Source organism: Camelus bactrianus, chromosome 20, assembly GCF_048773025.1.
Source record: "Camelus bactrianus isolate YW-2024 breed Bactrian camel chromosome 20, ASM4877302v1, whole genome shotgun sequence".
In the NCBI taxonomy this organism is placed as follows: Eukaryota; Metazoa; Chordata; class Mammalia; order Artiodactyla; family Camelidae; genus Camelus; species Camelus bactrianus.
In genome coordinates this window covers 21,410,079-21,422,190 of record NC_133558.1, presented here as the reverse complement: position 1 = coordinate 21,422,190, position 12,112 = coordinate 21,410,079, and positions in this window count along the sequence as shown.

The window sequence follows — 12,112 nt, the reverse complement described above, 5'->3', positions numbered from 1 at the left end:
CAAAATTTCAAATAGCTAAATATTAGGACTGATTATTTCAAAGTAGGGAAATAGTTGAGCAATTTTATTTATTCCTTTATATACAACCTTGTGTCCAAAAGGATTTTTTTTAAGAGCAGAAGGATTTAAGATGGCCTAAACCAAAGAACAAGATAAAATACATTTAAAACAAACAAGAAATATAGGGTATAGGGAAGGAAAACAAAGAGCAAAGTGAGAAGGGGCCAGGAGTGGGGTCAGCAATACAGAAAAACACACAAACTGAAGTCGTATATCCTTGACTGGAAAGATTTGCTTTAAGCTTTCTAACAACCAAGTCCACTTGAATTCAAAACTCGAAAGGTCTATAGGTCAAAAACTAACAAATTGCTTTAGAAAAGTTAAAGTCTTCTTGATAGCAAGATCATAAGGAAGTCCTCCTTTGAGTAATTAGAGAGCGGCTGTGTAATGAACCAGCGCCATCCTCAACAGTTTTTTGGAGAAAAAACACAATGATGAGCTTCAGCACTTCCCCAAGGACAGGCGAAGACACAGCTCAGTGCTGCCATTCTAAGAAAGGCCGATATTCCCAGGCACAATAGGCTCCATCCAGGTGATTTAATTTAGGATGAGTAAATAAATGATGATAATCCAATGAATGGACTCTGACAATGCAGACCACAGTATTGGGGGTGGGGAGGAGAATGCTTATGTGAAAGAATTAATTGGGAAAATTGAAGATGACAAAAACAGTATCAAACTATGTGTAGAAAATCATCGGAGTAAAATTCATTTAAATGTTTACTAGTTATTTCCGTATATTAGGAGTACTATTTATTTTTATTTTTTATTTTTAGATGTGCATGGGGAATTAAATGGGTAAAAGTATTTTGAAAGATGACTCACAAAATCTGAACAGTGATTAGACCAAACCTCACAGCTGCGCCCCTGTGCATCCTAACCCGGGGCAGCACGTTTCCAGTAAAAACCCAAGCCAGCGGTACCCAGGCCAGCGGTACCCAGGCGTCCCAGGGCAGTCGCCCACAAAGACTCAGGGTCCTCGGTGGAGCCTAGACAGGACCGGAAGTGGGCTGGGGCGGGGCCTGCGGCCCCTCCAGACTCGTGGTCCGCTGCTGGGGCCGTTTCGCCCTTAGACCAGAGTCCATCGAGATCCTGCGGTGGAAGGCGGACAACCTGCACTCTATTCCCCTATGCTTCCCCTGACCTCACCTGGCCATGCCATCAGCGCCCGAGGGGAGTGGGGGTCGATACCTGCCGTGCATCACCTGGTGTCTGGGGTCGTCGGGGCCCTGCCACCCTCCCCTCGACTTCCTATTCTTAGGCCCGTCCATCCCCCACTTCTCAAGTTTCCAACCCTGCGTATCCTTGGCGGAGCAGGTGGAGGGATGATCCCCGGCCACAGTGGACAAACCTACTGTTACAGCAGCTGGTGACCTTGGAGGATGTGGACATGGGCTTCAGATACGAAAAGTGGAAGCACCTAGACCCTGCTCAGAAGACTACGCTGATGTGATGCTAAAGAATTAATGGAGCCGTTATCTCACTAAGGACACTCCTATCCCCCACAGTTGATGTGGCTGAAAAAGTCTCTTACTAACTGGGTCTTCCTCCGCATTCTCCCTCTTGTGTGATAGACCTCTGAGCTCAAATTTCTCAAGCGTTTTATTTGTGTTTGGTTTTTTAGTCAGTATTTCTTTATTTCTTCTTTGCATTATTTATTTTCATGTCAGGCAAAAGCCTTGGAATTTGCCTGTGTCCCTTACTGGTTAGCGAGTCCTCTTTTGGTGAGAGTGAGGCTGGTTGGAGCTGTACAGTTCCTGATCCCCCTGTATTGACAGGTAAATCCTTGAAGTGCTTCTGGACCCTGAGGCAAGATATTTCTACTCCTAGACTCAGGTCTCCTGATTCTTATCTGTTAAAAGTGGGCAGTTTCTAAGCATTCTTAACTAATACCTTTCTCATACGTGGAGTTCTCTATACGCAGGATCCCAGGCCTGGGACTGTCTGGTAGTTTTCTTGGGTGGTTGCCCACTGCCACTGTCTTTCATGTTATCCTGGACACACAAAAAAGATGTGCTCACCAAGGTTGCTTTCCAGGCCTCAGAGTGTATTCTAACTCCAGACAGTATATTTTTCCAACTTCCCTAAATATATGAAGAGTCGTTTCATCACTGTGACACTCTAACCAAATGAGTTAATTAGATTAAATTGGTGGAGGGGACATTAAGTTGGAGGACTCCCACCTGGAGTTTGCCAGCCCCTAACACTTTGCAGTTATAAAGAATCTCCCACCCTGAATGTTGGGGAACGTAAGCAAGAATGGGATGGAGCTAAACTCTGCCCTTGATGTGAAAGTGGGGCGAAAGGACAGTCCTAGGATATCATCTAAAATAGAAAACCGGAAATACAGTGGACCCTTAAACAACATGGGTCTGAATGGACCCACTTATATGCTGATTTCTTTCACTAAATACATACTGCAGTACTACAGGATCCATGGTTGGTTGAATCCACAGATGTGGATCTGTGGGAAGGGCGGCCTTGCTGTAAAGTTACAGATGGATTTTGGACTGCTCAGAGGTTCTGTGCCCTTAACCCTCATGTTGTTCAAGGATCAACTGTATAGATGAGGCTTCACTTACCCATTGTCTGTGTTTCTCTAGTGACCGGCAGAAAAACATTTATCTGAGAAGATTTTTTAGGTGAGATTGGACTACAAGAAAGCAGAAAGCTGGGAAGTCTTCAGCTAGTCATGGGGAGAAAAGAAAGAAGGAAATGAGTATCTGGAGCCTGTGAGAAGGGGCCAGGGGTCAGGGACAAAGAGGAGGACAGTTAGTTGACTGGGGCCATGAGACTAGGGGGCTCCCCAGCAGAGTTGCCCTGACACCCTGATTCCTTCATATGTGGACCCTTTTCCTTGCCCATAAATAGGATTTTCAAGTTTATAAACCCAAGGTGATAAGTCATTTGGAAAAAGAGGAGGCTTTGTATATTTGGGCTGGACAAAGAACCAGAGCCAGACCGGTGACTACAGGAAGGCCTTTGACCTGCCCTGCCTTCAAATTGTAATGATTATAGTAAGTACTGCTAAAGGCTTATGAGTTTCATTATTAAGAATATAGGCTTGTTGTAATTAGTTTTCTCCTCCTGGTTGATTTTACTATCGCCAGTGATCATCCAGCCTTTTTCTCTCAGGTTCATGGTTACTGTGAAGGAAGGAAAGCCTAAGACGGGTTTCTTTCCACCTTCATCAGTGCCCATTGGGGATTTAGAATTTCCAAGTGAGCAGAGTGTAGCATTTACAGTTATGTGCTATATTTAGGGTCTGTATCTTCATTTTCCCTAGGAAATGCAAGCAGAGAATAAGACTTTGGATCTGGAACTCCAAATTCTCAGAACCTTCGTGTTCAACCAAGCACCACTCTATTCTGACACTGGACTGAGAGAAGGTGTCTGGGTGATGGTGTCAACCCTCCTTCCTCACCTGTATCCCCTTAGTGAAGTCAGAGGGACTTCTCATCCAGGGGAATGGGAAGAGGACTGGGAAGTTATCTCAACAGGAAAGGCTATTTTGTCCCTTTTAGATGAAGACCTTCCCTGGCTGCTTGGAGGGCCAAGATCCCATTCCTGTTCTATGCTCTCCTGGTTGCTAAGGGATTGGGCCCTGGCCTTAGTGCACGATTGTTGCACTCCTTGCAATGCAGACAGCTGGGCTCAGTCCTCTCCACAGGTTTGCTGAAGGCAGAAGGATAACTTCAACCACCAGATGTTTGAACAGTTGGAGTTTTATTCCTGATAAGGTTAACCTAAACATTAGACTTAAGTTCATTAGGCTTTTGTTTAAAAACTAAACCCAATAAAGTCATTGTTTTTATTCATATTTGCCTCAGTGCTCTTATGAATAGAGAAGGTTGCTAATAATGACCCTTTCTTTCCCGGCTTAAGAACGAAAATCACACCTTTCAGGAGGCTTTGCATATATATTTAAATAGTGCTACCAGTACTACAAATTATTAAGTAACCAATCAGAATTATAGATGCTAAAAGTTAAAGATCACTTTTTCCCCAGGGTATAGTAACAATCTCTGAAGTCCAGGAGCCTTGAAAGACTCCTTAACAATAATCTCAGCAAAAGCAGTTTTATAACATTGTATAGTATTTGCTTTTCTGCATTTCTAGGAGAACAGAGAAACTTTCTCCCTCCTGATCTTGCTGAGACTTTTTTCACCAGCACTTGAGAAGGCCTGTAGTTTCAAAGTCAGACTTGAATTCTGGTAGTTAGTACAAGAGGAGGGAAAAGAGAGGCAAATCTGAGAAGCTCAAAATTCACAACATAGAAAGGAAAAGGCTGAATAGGATAATTATCAAACAGAACTTGGGGATTAATGGAATCCTGTTTTCCATCTGTCAAATCTGGAGGATTCTTGTTAGGTAGAATGCACATCAAATTTAAGTCCCAGCTGATCCCATCCTTTCACTTGGCTTTAGGCCTATAATCACAACTTTTCTGTCATGGCTGCACCAGCAGCTTTTGAGCCAGTGGCTGAGCTGTAACCCCTGGGGCCTAGTGAGGAAAGGGGCGCAGTGCTGGCTGGTGGGATGGCCCCTGACCCCACTGAGTCCATGTAGAGCTTCTGCTCAGCCCCTCCCCTCCACCTTCCCAGGCTGGTATGGTTTTCAAGAATCTAAGGAGGGACCTGGAGACTGAGAGAGATCAACTAATCTCTACTACCTTCCTTCTGAAGCCCTTTTCACTGTCTCGACTCTGGGAATCAGGGCCCTCACCCTGGCTATAGAGGTTCTCTGCTTTCTGTCCAGGACCCCAGAGAAGAAGATCCCAAACTTTTGTGTGTAGTAAGCCCTTGAAATAGGTCTTCTAGATTATTTACCAGTACACAGTGGTTTGAAGAGATTTCTTCCTGCCACATAAGTAGATAGTTTTCAGGTGAAGAGCTAGAGTTTACCCTAGGCCTTAGAGAAAATTTTCATTTTATTGGGTGGCCATATGTCCCTATTTGCTTGAGGCAATTCTAGTCAAGACCTGATATCTCAGTGCAGTCATTACTGTCATCCCCTTTCACTCTCAAGTAAGAAGTATCCCCATGGGGACAATAAATCGTATGGTCCCTGGAATTCTAGGACAAGTCACATTTCTCTAGTATCAGTTCCTACTCTCTGAATTCACTCTCCAGCCATTCTTCTGACTGGAAACAGTCAGACTAACTTGTCTACTGGTCCCCTCAACTGTGCAACCCAGGAATCCTTTTTTTACTTCAGGTTGGTCATGCAGCTGGTATCTGCCATTACTGTGGCCACTGATACTATGTGAGGATGAAAACTGTTCATTTGCTATATGCTTTAACAACATGTTGCTCAAAGGCTGAAAAATATTTGAAAACCATTTGTAAACACCCTGGAAAATGGGGTGTTGACTGGCATGTCCTATTCAAAAACCTGTAAAGTTCTGACCACTTAAATTGTTCTTTCTTGTGAATACTTTAATGCATAAATTAGGGCAGCTTCCAAGGCTGATGTGGGCTGTTAGGCCACCTCAGGGTTTTAAAGTAGTTGACTATAACTCTATAAAAAAAAATAAAAAGTAAGTTGAATTGAGGTAGTTCTGAGGAGTCCATCCTCTCCAGGGAGCCACAGCACATCCCCCTCCCCCCGGCCTTTGTCTGATTCCAGCTGCTTCACTCACATTTACGTTTCCTACCTGGCACCTAGACTTGTGAGTTCATGAGCTCAGCCCTAAATTTCCTTTTCTGTCTTTGTTACCTGTTGTTCACAATGGAATTGGCGGGAGAAGCCTGCTGGCCTCTCAAGCTGGCTTTACAGATGGGGTCACCACTGGTGAGATAGACCTGGCCCTTAGGTCACACCATCATATTCCCCAAAATATGCTATTTTAATTTCAGTGCTAATAGCTAACCTTTACTGAGCAACTCCCACTTGCCTGGACCTGTTCTAAACATTTACCTGTCTAGGAAACCTTAAGGGGGAGGTACTTTTATCCCTATTTTATAGATAAAGAAACTGACACAGAGAGGTTGATTAACTTGCCTAAGATCATATCAATGATCATTTCTTTCTTTCTCCTTTTTTTAGTGGAGGCACTGGGATTGAACCCAGGACCCTCAGGCATGCTAAGCATGTGCTCTACCACTGGGATATTCCCACCCCCCCTCCTCCCCACCCCCGACTGATAATTTTTTAAAATTATTGTTATTTTCTGGTTCTATAAGTAGTTATTGTTCATTACAGAAAATTTGGAAAATACTGAAAAATAGACATAAATTTACAAAATTACAAAATAAAGCAAATCATCTCCATCTGTACCCTGAGACATAACCCCATGTTTAGTAAGGTTCTGCCAGGTTTTTTTCCCCTGAGTGTATATATTTTTAAGCATAGCTGGGATCGTTTGGTACATCTGTTTTATAACCTGATTTTTTAAATGTCCTCAATTGTGAACATCTTCCCATGGCAGTATCTACTCTTTTATGTCATGTTTTTTAATGCCTGCATGGTCTTATATATATGCAGTATAATGAATTTTGTTCTTAACTGATTCCCTATTGTTGGACATTTATGTAACTTCCAAGCTGTTATAGTTAACCAGCATGCAGATTTACAATGAGAAATATATCTGGCAAGCAAACAAGACTATTTCTGCAACTTGGTCACACATCTTTTCCCTATAAGAAAGTATGTAGAAAATTGAACTATATCACAGAATTAAAAAAAGGGGCTTTGACCTTAATAACTGGGGTCAGCAAGCTGTGTGATAGCCTATTAATATGTGTTTGAATAAGACTGTCTACATTGCACCTTTCCAGGTTACATCAAAGACAATGCTCCAGTCATGCATGTCAGGGTCTCCTTATCCACACCTTCATTTACTAGCACACAGTGGTTTAAAGAGATTTCTTTCTGCCAGGTAAGGAGATAGTTTTCAGGTGAAGAGCTGGAATTCACCACAGGATTCTGCATTTCTAACAAAATATCACACTTCAAAGGCTTTAAAGAGCTCCCTGCAAGCCCTGTCCAGTGACTTCTGCTTTCATTTCATTGGCCAGAACTGTATCATGTAACCAGTCCTGGCTGCAGGAGAGGCTGGGAGATGTTGTCTTTTTAGCTGACCACTTGGTCACCCTGAATACATGTTTCTGTTAGTAGGAAACAGGAGAGTGGTGTTGGTAGGTGACTCAGATCACATTGGAAACTCTAAAAAAAAAATCTGTCCTGTTAATAGTTACAGTTCATTTTTGGTAGAAAGTATGATTTCCACTGCCTACTTTGTCTGGAAATGTTTTCCTGAGGATGTTCTCAGTGCAACCAAAATAACTTTGTAATATATATGAAGTGATGGACCTTGTCATTTTTGGATACAAATTTTCTCTACTATAGTTTCCCATTCTGATTTGTGAAATAAGTGGCCTTTGGGAGGGGCCGAGAGAGAGCAGCTCTCCTGCTTGGTTTTGCTTATATATTCAGCCTGTGATGCTGTTTTTATTCCAAATATGAATATCTGAGATCCTGTAGATCTATCATTATTTCAAAATAAAAAGCTAAAAACTCTCCAAGGTCCTGATCTGACTGTAAAAGATATTTTTGAGACATTCTCGTTCATCAAGATCCAGTAGGTGAAACAAGAAATGGTAGAATCTTTATGGCTGAAGTTTGCTCTTTCTACTTTTGTGACTCTTAGAAATTTTCCATGCAAAAAGCTTTTTTAGAAAGTTTTTAAAAATTGAAAGATATCCAGAACATATAAAGTACTCCTACAATTCAACAACAGAAAAACTCCATTAAAAAATGGGCAAAGGACTTGAATAGACATTTCTCCGAAAGAAGACATGCAAATGACTAATAAGCATATGAAAAGAAGCTCAACATCACTAATTATTAAGGGAATGCAAATCAAAACCACAATGAGAGAAAAAAAACACATGAGATACCACTTCACACCCATTAGGACAGCTATTATGAAAAAAGCAGAAAATAACAAGTGCTGGTGAGGCTTTGGAGAAATTGGAACCCCATGCATTGCTGGTGAGAATGTAAAATGGTGCATCTGCTATGGAAAATGGTATGGGAGTTTCTCAGAAAAATTAAACATAGAACTACCATATGATCCAGCAATTCCACTTCTTGGTATATACACAAAAGAATTGAAAATGGGGCTCCAGTAGATATCTGCATGCCCATGTTTATAGCAACGTTATTCACAATGGCCAAGAGGTGGAAGCAACACAGATATTCAATGGATGACTGGATAAACAAAATGTGGGGGATACACACACACATACACACACACACACAATGGAATATCATTTGGCCTCAAAAATGAAGGAAATTCTGACACATGCTACAACATGGATGAACCTTGAGGACATTATGCTCATGAAATAAGACAATCACAAAAGGAAAAATACTGTTTGATTCTACTTATATGAGGTACCTAGAGGAATCAAATTCTAGAGACAGAAAGAAGAATGGTGGTTGCCAGGGCTAGGAGGAAAGAGGGATGGGGAGTTACTGTTTAATGAGTATGGAGGTTCAGTATGGGAAGGTGAAAAAACTTCTACAGAGATGGATGGTGGTGATGGCTCCACAGCAGTGTGAATGTACCCAATGCCACTAAACTGTACACTTAAAAATTATTAAAATGGTAAATTTTATGTTAAATATATTCTGCCACAACTTTTTAAAAAAAGAGTAATTACTGGTTGGGCTCAGCCACGAGAAAGTCTTGTTTAAGATTGTACTTTTGGCCTGGATGCCATGGAGCAAAGCCATGGCCAACCACAGCCCTCATGTAAAATGAATGAGAAATAAGTCTTTGCTGTTGTTTAAAAAGTAAATATATTTTATGTTCATATTTTACTGTAAGAAAAAATTTTGAAAGAAAATTTGTTTTTTTATTGTAAAAGTAGTACAAGTTCTTTGTGTTAAAAAAAATGAGGAAAGCAAATACCTCTCTTAATCCTTTCCTTCAAGAGTTTAGAATAAATTTGTCCAGATTTTATATATCAATGTATATATTTTTTGAGGAAATGTTCTTTATTTTTTAAATTGAAGAATAGTTGATTTACAGTGTTTCAGGTGTACCACAAAGTGATTCAGTTTATATATATATTCTTTTTCAGACTCTTTTCCATTATTGAATATTTTTTTTAAAGGATCAAGCTGAACCTTGTTTTTCCACTTCAGCAACTTACTGCATCATGAAAACATCTCCAAGTCTTTCCATACAGATCTACTTTATTCTGTTTATAGCATGTGACACTTCACTATGTAGATATGCCATATCTATTTGGCCAGTGGAGATTTATCATTTATGATACTTTTAGTTGTTTACTTGTTTAGCAGCCCAAGTTAAAATGGTCATGTATAGGCGGAATTTTTAAATTCTTAGAGTGAAGCCTACCTGCTTTATTCTCCCACTTGAGAGACATCAGATATGTTATTACCCATACAGTCTGGTTTCTGAAGTGGATTTGGGTGCCGGCCCAGAACTGCAGGGCTGTACATACTCCCCGCTTTGTAAATATTCCTGCCTTGTGTGTGTGGTCCCTCCGTGATCATGGGAGTTGGTCAGGTTGCGGAGCAGGGGGACTGCCTTTTTTTCCTATCCTATCTCAAACTGTTGCTCCAGCCTCTGTCAGTAGTGACCCTAAAGTATCTGCCTTCTGCAGAGGAAAGCCATGAGCCCGTCATGGCAGCTGCTGCCCTAGGTCTGGCAAGCCTTGCTTCTATCTGCTTCCTTCCCAAGACCTTGCCTTGCCATTCAAACAAGGTTTGCATTCCTTCCTGTGGTATAATAAATATATTTGGTCTTTGTCCCCAGTTCCTTGCGCGGAGTTCCTAAAAACCCTGGCATTTCCTGAGTGATAGGAGTGTCTTTTGTTAGTCCTAAGAAGCCCCATTTGAGCACACTGGAGTTTATGCTAATAAGGTGACTTAGGGCGGGTGGGGGGCAGGTTAGATAGCCTCAGGATGGGGCTGGACACTGGAAAGACCAAGTAATTGAAAGACTGGTGCTTTCAGCCCCACCTGCTGACCTTTGGAAAGGGGGTGGTGCTGGATTTTAAGCTCTTGGACAGGAAGATTTGATGAGCTCTTCCGAGGTGGTGAACAAGACACTGCCCATTTGCCATGAGGGTGGCACAGCCTAAGTCCACACAAGACAGAAACTTGTGTGCTCTGCTTGGGTATCTCTCTTTTTTTTTTTTAATTTTTTAAATTAAAAATTTAAAATTAAAAATTGGTGGGTTATTAGGTATTTATTTATAACAGAGGTACTGGGGATTGAACCCACAACCTCATGCATGCTAAGCATGTGCTCTACCGCTGAGCTATACCCTCCCCCCACCACTGAGCTAGACCTTCCCCCACCTGTGTATCTCTTCATCTGGCTGTTTATTCGTATCTCCCTCAATATCCTTTGTCATAAACTGGCCATAGTAAGTACACTGTTCTCCTGAGTTCTGAGAACTGCTCTAGCAAATTAATCACAACTGGAGGGGGTTGGGGAAATTCTGGTTAGTCAGAAGCAGGTGACAGACAACCTGGACTTGAGACTGGTCTCAGAAGTGGGGGCAGTCTTCTGGGACTGAGCCTTTGACCTGTGGGATCTGACACTCCATGTAGATAGTGTCAGTATTGAGGCAAATTGTGGGACACACAACTGGTGTCTGAGAATTGCTTGATGTAAGAACACCTTCCTCCCTCCTACTCTCCAAAACCCCCTACACACACACTTGGCAACCAGAAATATTGAGAGTAGAGGAGGAAAATAGAATTTTTCCCTTGCACTTCCTTTGCTGGGACATTTGCTGACCACAGACCTGACCATCCCCTTCCCTGCTGGAAGAGTCTCCCTAGACTTGACCCTCAGCCTCTTGCTCCATAGCTCTTCTTGCTCATCAGACATAAACACAAGACTCCCCCCCTTACCCTGCTGAGCCTGGTTGTGCCCCTCAGGGACTATTCCTCTGGCGCAGCAGCAATCTTGTGTTTCAGGATCATCTTTGATGATGTCTGAGGCCATGGCCACATCCTTCACTAGTCGGGAAGGGCACTGACCCCACCGAGAGGAATCTCCACTAGATTGTGATGGAGAATGTGGGGAACATGATCTGACTCTGTTCCAGGTCCCTTGCTAACCGAGTCATTGCTGCCACCCGCATATTAGCGATGTGGCCTAAAGGTTTTTGTTTAGTTGGTTTTCGTTTCTGAATCCTTGCAAGCCATATGGTCCCTCCTGATGAGAAGCAGGTTATTTCAGAACCCATTAATGTTGGGTTCTGATATTTCCCTCTCTGGAAATGGGCAGGTCTCCTGTGCTGTAAGTCCCTTGCCTCCCCAGCACCCAGGTAATCTGCCTTTGTGTTGAAGACCCTGCCCATGAGAGTTTTACTTCTGTCCTGAGATAGTCATCTGCCTGTTTGCTCCTCCCAGCAAGCTCTCCAGTTGTGTCCCCAGCCATGCCTGGTTCCTGCTGACAAAAGGACTAAGACTGACTTTGGTCCATTATCTTTATCTCTCCTTTCTTGTTTTCCATGCTGTGAACAGAATTTCATTTTTTCCAACCTAATCTGATCATGCTCCTGGAACAAGGGAAAGCATCATGGGTACCACATCTGCAGGCAGCTGAGGACAGAAGATTTCACTCATACGCGAGTGGGGGGAGTCCATTAGCCCCTCTCCTTGTTGCAGCTCCTTCCCTTGTGCCATTTACAGTGTTGAAGAGCCCCAGGCAGAGCACTGATTCAGATGAGTCCTCATCTTCTCTTGCTCAAAGCCACCATGTGGGAGTCTGATGGAGACCTCCACACCAACACCTCACTGTATGTTCCTCTCCTCCGGGTTAGCCACCTGCACAGAGGATGGCATCCTGATGCATGGCTCCGCCTGGTCAGTCTGCATGTGGTGAGGATGCCAAGGCCCTCTGGCCCTCAGTCACTCCCCTTTACCTGCTGCTTTGTTTTCTCGCCCCTTTCCTGCTGGGGGTTGACTGCGTTTTTTACCCATCTGCTGACTTCCTTGTTTACTCCACAGGTGTTTTGTCCTGTCCTTTGTTCCCACCCTCTTATTCTTCACATAT